The sequence below is a fragment of the Crocodylus porosus genome, unplaced genomic scaffold (assembly GCF_001723895.1).
Source record: "Crocodylus porosus isolate Cpor-Errol unplaced genomic scaffold, CroPor_comp1, whole genome shotgun sequence".
Taxonomy (NCBI): domain Eukaryota; kingdom Metazoa; phylum Chordata; order Crocodylia; family Crocodylidae; genus Crocodylus; species Crocodylus porosus.
In genome coordinates, this window is record NW_017728906.1 from 177,634,157 (window position 1) to 177,641,177 (window position 7,021).

General features: G+C 41.4%; 1 long non-coding RNA gene across 1 annotated transcript in view; it reads right to left on the reverse strand.

Moving 5' to 3' along the window:
* Nucleotides 1-2,707, reverse strand: part of LOC109306723 — a 25,966-nt gene extending 23,259 nt beyond the window's left edge. Inside the window, exon 1 of the long non-coding RNA XR_002100089.1 lies at nucleotides 2,621-2,707. This is a non-coding gene — a long non-coding RNA (uncharacterized LOC109306723). The remainder of the gene's footprint in view (nucleotides 1-2,620) is intronic.
* Nucleotides 2,708-7,021: the final 4,314 nt, after the last annotated feature.

Below are 7,021 nucleotides of genomic sequence, written 5' to 3' on the forward strand. Positions count from 1 at the left end.
GAAAACCCTGCCAGGTTATTTCAAATAACTGGGGTTTTTACATAACCAGCAATCCCCTTACTCTGGGGATGCTGGATAACAAAGATTTTACTGTACTGTTACTAATCAATACTATGTCATTTTTATTTATAAACATAGGAATTGCTGAACAAAACAGTCGGTTTGAAATCCTGACTCCATAGTATTGGATGCCACAGACAAAGTTTGAAAGAAGAAAAAAAAAAGGATGTAAAGTCTAGAGCTGTGCTCTCACACCTAGAGATTGATTTTAAGCCTAAAGCATGAGATTTAGTATGCCTTTCAAACCTGTGGTTACCATTTAGTACTATAACTCTAGATAGGCTCTCCATCTAAATGCTCAGGCTCTCTTTCAGTTTTGTCCTTACAACTTCCTGTGGCGATGATTTCTGCAGCCTAATTACATACTATATGACAGCAGATTTTCTGTTATTGTTCTCGAATGTGACTCCTTTTAATATCATTGAATATTTCTCTACCCTTATGTTAGGAGACAGGGAAAACAAGAGCCCTGACCCTATTTATGCCTTCATTAATTTAAATTTTATACATTTTAAAAAGTCAGCCCTGGGACTGGTTTTGTTTAATGTCTTCATCAGTGACCTGGAATATGGCATAGAGTACACCCTCAGCAAGTTTGCAGATGACACCATGCTAGGGGGAATAGCAGATCTGCTAGAGGGCAGGGCTAGATTTCATAAATGTTTAGGTTCAGAAGGGACCTCAGTAGATTATCAAGTCCAACCCCCTGACCTGGACAGGAAAGAGTGCTGGGATCAGATGATGCTAGCCAAGTGCTTGTCCAGCCTCTTTTTAAAGACTTCCAGGGTAGGAGAGAGCCCCACCTCCCTTGGAAGCCCATTCCAAATTCTGGCAACCCTTACCGTAAAGACGTTCTTCCTAATGTCTAATTTAAATCTGCTCTCTGTCAGTTTGTGGCCATTGTTTCTAGTTATTCCAAGGGGTGCTTTGGTAAACAGAGTATCTCCTATTCCTCACTGCCTGCCCCCCCCCCCCGCCCCAACAAATTTGTAGATGGCCACTAGATCACCTCTCAGCCTTCTCTTGTGGAGGCTGAAGAGATCCAGGTCCCCCAATCTCTCCTCATAAGGCCTTACCTGAAGGCCCCTAATCATAGAAATGACCCTCCTCTGGATCCTCTCAAAGTTATCCACATCCCTCTTGAAGTGTGGCACCCAAAACTGGATGCAGTAATCCAGCTATAGCCTTACCAATTCCGCATAGAGGAAAAGTATCACTTCCTTAAACCTGTTCAGGCATGAAAGAGTGCGGTTAGCAATACTGATCACTTTGTCACATTGTCGACTCATGTTCAACTTTGAGTCAACTATAACTCCGAAATCCCTTTCTGCTGCTGTGCTGCTTAGAAAGTCATCTCCCAGTCTGTAACTGTATTGGTGATTTCTTCTCCCTAGGTGCAGTTCTTTGCGCTTATCATTATTATACTGCATCCTATTTTGTTCTGCCCATTTTTCCTGCCTGTCCAAATCTGCCTGAATTCATTCCCTGCCCACCAGTGTTTTTAGTTTGCCCCATAATTTGGTGCCATCCGCAAATTTGGACAGAGTGCTCTCCACATCCTCATCTAAGTCACTGATGAAGATAATGAACAGGACTGGTCCAAGGACCAAGCCTTGAGGGTCACCACTACCCACATCTTTCCAGGTCGATCCTGACCCATCTACCACCACTGTCTGAGTGTGACTCTTAAGCCAATTTGCCACCCACCTGACAATGTAATCATCTGTCACAGCAGCTTAATTTATTTATGAGAATGGGATAAGACACTATATCAAAGGCTTTTTTAAAATCCAAGTATATTACATAGAGGGTTTCTTGACCCCTTTGCCCCCCTTTATGTGCAGTGGAATTTTCCCTTCTGTGCCCAAAGGATGGTTCCCTTGAGGAACGACCACCCCTCCTGGACTTGCATCTCACCAAGGTTCTTGTCTGTCAGTGCTTCACTTACTAACCTCCTGAGTTCATTGAAGTTAGCCTTTCTGAAGTCTAGCACTTCTGCCCTACTGGTTATCTTTCCCACCTTTTGATAAACAGTGAATTCTAACAATTGGTGGTTACTACCTCCTAGATTACCCTGTATCTGCAGATTGCCCACCAGGTCATCCCCTGTAGCAAACATCAAATCCAATTCCTCCTGCTTGTTCTCCATGCTCCTATCATTAATATAGACACACTTACGCCCTCCCCCCCAAGTAGGTGCCCTTGGTACGCCCCTGTCCTGATACCCATTGGGCCCCTCAGTACTTATGTGGATTGTTCCAGTTCATGGCTTGTGGTTCGTTGTTCCTAGGTTCTGTCTTCTGCATCCCCGGCCATGATGAACCTAGTTTAAAGCCCTGCATAGGAGATCAGCCACCCTGTAAGGCAACAGACTCTTACCTTTTGAAGAGAGATTGAGACTATCACATCCCAGCATGCCCCGTTCATGGAAGTGCAGATCATGGTTGAAGAAGCCAAAACCTGCATGATGGCAACAACTCTGGAGCAACAAGTTGACTTCTCTAATGCAGCTGTCTCAATGCTGGCTGCAACCACTGACCAGGACAATCAATGAGAAGACCCCCAATTTCCTAAGCCTGGCCCCCAGAGCCTTGTAGTCACTCATAATTCATCCCAGACTACTCCTGGCCATATCATTTGTACCCACATGGATTCAAAGTGACCTAGATAAATCAGAGGATTGGACAGAAAGGAATCTCACGAGGCTCAACAAAGACAAGTGCAAAGTCCTCCACTTAGGACAGTACAATCCCATACACTGGTATAGGCTGAATGCTGACTGGCTGGGCAGCAGCTCTGTAGAAAAAGACCTGAGAGTTACAGTGGACAATAAGCTGATTATGAGCCAGCAGTGTGGCCTTGTTGCCAAGAAGGCTAACAGCAGTGGTAGGTCCAGGAAATTGATTATTTCCCCTCTATTCAGCACTGGTGAGGCTACATCTGGAGTACTGTGCTCAGTTTTAGGCTCCCCACTACAGAAAGGATGCGGACAAATTGGAGAGAGTTCAGTAAAGGGCAACAAAAATGGTTCAGGGGCTGGGGCACATGACTTATGAGAAGAGACTGAGGGAACTGGGCTTACTTAGTTTGGAGAAGAGAAGACTGAGAGGAGGATTTAATAGCAGCCTTCAACTACCTAAAATGGGGTTTAAAAGAGAATAGAGCTAGACTGTTCTCAGTCATGGCAGATGACAGAACAAGGAGCAACAGTCTCAAGTCACAGCAAGAGAAGTTTAAGTTAGATATTCAGAAGAATTTTCTAACTAGGAGGGTAGTGGTAGAGGTTACTGAGAGAGGTTGTAGATTCTCTGTCCTTGGAGGTTAAGACCCAGCTAGAAAAAGCTTTACCTTGCATGATCTAGTTGGGGATGGGCCTGCTTTGAGCAGGGGGTTGTACTAGATGACCTCCTGAGGTACCTTCCAACCCCAATTTTCTATGATTCTATGTTTCTATGATAGAGGATTTGTTAGTTTATGCTTCATATGTGAACTGTCCTTTTATGAAGCTATGGGACAGAAAATTGGAAGCCAGTTTTTCCCAGGATCTTCCATATTAGGTCCGATCTCTCCTTCTTTGTTACAGTCTCTATAAAAGATGGATAAACCAATCTTTTCATTGTTTTTTCCTGCTGAAACTAGATGTCACTAGGCAAAAGATTCTTGTGGATGGAATCATAAATTCTAACCCCTGCAAGTAATAGGAATTTTTCTACTGACTTCAGTGAAGATAGGTTCAGGTTTCCCGTCTCTTACAAACCACAGGGTATGGTAGATGGAATCTCTCTAGATAAAGATTAGATTCTTTCACTTTGATGACACATAAGTTTCCTGCAACTTCTGCCTACTTACATAACTATTGCCTGCTAGGTACTCCTGAATATGTTGTTTTAAGAGAAGCAAGGTGTTTTTAGTAAAAAAAAAAAAAATTAAACTAACTGCATAGTTTAGACAAATAATAGGCAAGCTTTTGGACCCAAAGTGTTCTTCTTCCACTCTGGGAAAGAAGCAGTAAAGCCTAAGGTAAGTACTCAATAAAACAATTACTTGTTTAATCCTATTATGTAAATTAAAATAGATGAGAAAGTGAAAGAGGGCAGTCAACCTATGGAGGAAACAAAAGTTATCAGAAGTCACTACAAAACAAGTAAGGGAAAGTTGAAATCAATAACTTAGTAAAAGAATAAGTATACACTTCTTTCCTGATCCAAGGAAGGGAGCAAAATCTTGTGTAAGTATATAAGTATATAGTTGGTCGAATAAAAGATATTACCAAACAAACCTTGCTTCTCATATACTCAGTGGACTATCACAGCTACACCGCCACTCAGATCCTACTGTTTTAAGGGGACAGGAACATCACTGAGACTTGAATTCAGAAAATAATTGTGAATAGCATGCCCTTCATAATTAACAAACAAATGTGGAAAAGATCCTATAAAAATGGGAAAAGTCTCATTTTTATCATAAGTTTTCCAGTGATCCAGCTCATGGCAATGCTGTAGTCAGAAGTATCAACTTTATGGCTAAGTAAGAAATGTTATGAGTTGCGTATAGTTCCTCTTTTTTTTTAAAAAAAAAAAAAAGGGAAAGCTTTGCCAATGATTTCCACTGACTAAAGTAAGACTAAAATAGTATTTATTGGGTGCATCTACATAGCGCCATACAGTGACGTTGCTACAGCGCTGTGCTTTAGTACTGCCTTTTGCAAGTACTAAAGCACAGCACAGTATGGGCAGTTACTGTGCCATGTGCGCAGTGCATGGGTTGACTTCGCTGCTATATTGCTGTAGCGTCACAGTATACCAGGGGAGCACACTGCTATGGAAACATAGCTGGTGATCACCTGTAGATGTAGCACATTGGTACATCGCTGTAGGGTGACATGTAGATACACATCTTTCTTATGCAAGCATCAAAACCTTAATGTTAATGCTAAAACAAGACATCTGTCAATAAATACAAACTGCTTTGGCTTTTACTGGCCCTACCAAGACAGCTGCCTACTGAAATAAATGGTAGTAGCAGCTTCAAACCTGCTAAATTATTTTGAGCCTACTGAAGCAGATACTGTCATGCCTGAAGGATCTTAGAATTGGTGGATCTGAACCGACAGGAATAACTGAGCGAGCAGAATTCACTGTTAAAACCTTGACAAAGAGCTTAACGTAAAATGGAAGATTTATACTGAAACAGAAGCTTACAGTAGCAAAGAGGTTTCATTTACTCCATTGTGCAGTAAGCAAAAAGGCATGTAAAAGGTGGGTAGATAGATTTGACTTACGGCTCAATATTTTGTTGATCTCTGGCCATGAGACAATTCATTTCTGCAGTTCAGGGAACAAGTAAAAGTGAATCTGATGTCAAATCAGTTGACCACAACCTGAAATTGAAAAATGATGCACTATTGGTAGAGAATTGTGGCTAGTCAACACTTCTTTTCTCAGGTGATGGAATCCAATGTGTTTGTTCCAATATATTAATTATACAATGCAGTCAATTGAATCTTCCAGTCTAACACCATACCAATCAATTGCATTCATGTCTTCATCATTCTATAGAGAGCTGCATTTCTTTAGCTCACTCTGAGCAATTTTTCAGGGAGACCTTTAATCGCAGCTATCAAAAGTGAAAAACATTTATCTACACAGTTTATTTTATTCAGAGAGTTGCGGAAACAAACCTTCATAGGAACTCAAGGTTAGTGGTGGTGGCTTCACAGAATTGTTTCTGTCTTAGCTACTGGGCACCTTAAATTTAACATTGTTTCTACATAGAGATCTCCAGAACATGAGCAGTACAAAGATAAATCCCATATGAATCAGGAAAAAATATCCATCTCCCAAAACTGTTTGAATAATTTGTTGTGAAGCTTTAAAAAGCTATGTTCATATTAAACATATTCATAATGCACCTTATAAAAATAATACACATTTATGTGGCAAGATATATAAAATGCTGGGAAGACTCCATTGGGATCAGCATGCTTATCACAAAAAATAGTTCTGTGTTCCCCAGTCTTTTCAGAGTTGACCTATTGCTTCGTGAAAATTAATCTCCTCTTGACCTGCATTCCTACCATGTGAAGTTATGAGGTTTGGATGGGAAGGAAAAACTCCATCTTGTGAAATATTTTGAAGCTTCAGAATTTTTCCCTGGAGTGAAAGGGGAGGCAGAGGGAACTGGCCATTAAGATCTCACCTGGAACACACAAAATCTAGTTTCTACTCTACTTGATTTGGAGTAATCTGAGCTGAAAAGCTCTGCTCTGAACCTTGCAGGGTACAACCTTAGAATCAGTCACCTACCTCCCAGGCTGATACCTTCTTGTCAAGTTATAAAGAGATGCTCCTTCCCCCATACCATACTGGATCCTGAGAAGTCTACAGCATGCTTTGACAAGAAGTATAATGACTTAAAAAAATGACTAGCTCTAGCTGTTAGGATCAACTTTTCCTCACTTGTGCATCTTTTGTAAACAGGGCCAGATTAACACATAGGCAAACTAGGCATGTGCCACGGGCCGTAGATGAAGAAGGTGCCCAGGTGTGCTTATTTATGTATTATAATTATTGAGTGAAAAAAGTAAGGGCCCATGAGTTTGTTTGCCTAGAGTTAATCTGGCCCTGTTTGTAAGTAGTCATTATACCCTCTATCCTGTTCCCTACTTACACCAAGAAACATTGTTTTCAAAATATAATACAATTTTCTTCTCAAATGATTTTACTACCTGTGAAAGACTGTCCTTTAATTGCCCTCTTTATATCATTGACCTTTGCTAGTTCCCACGGAAACGAGTGGGTGGGTGTCACACCCCAATGACCGGTGCACCCTTGACCTGCGAGCCTGGGTCGGCACGAGCGGCTTGGCGCGAGGGGGGATTTATGACTGGACAGGTGGGTGTTAACGGCGAGCAGGAGTCAGATGATTTAAAGCGTAATGGTTACGCAGAAAGTTTGTTTTA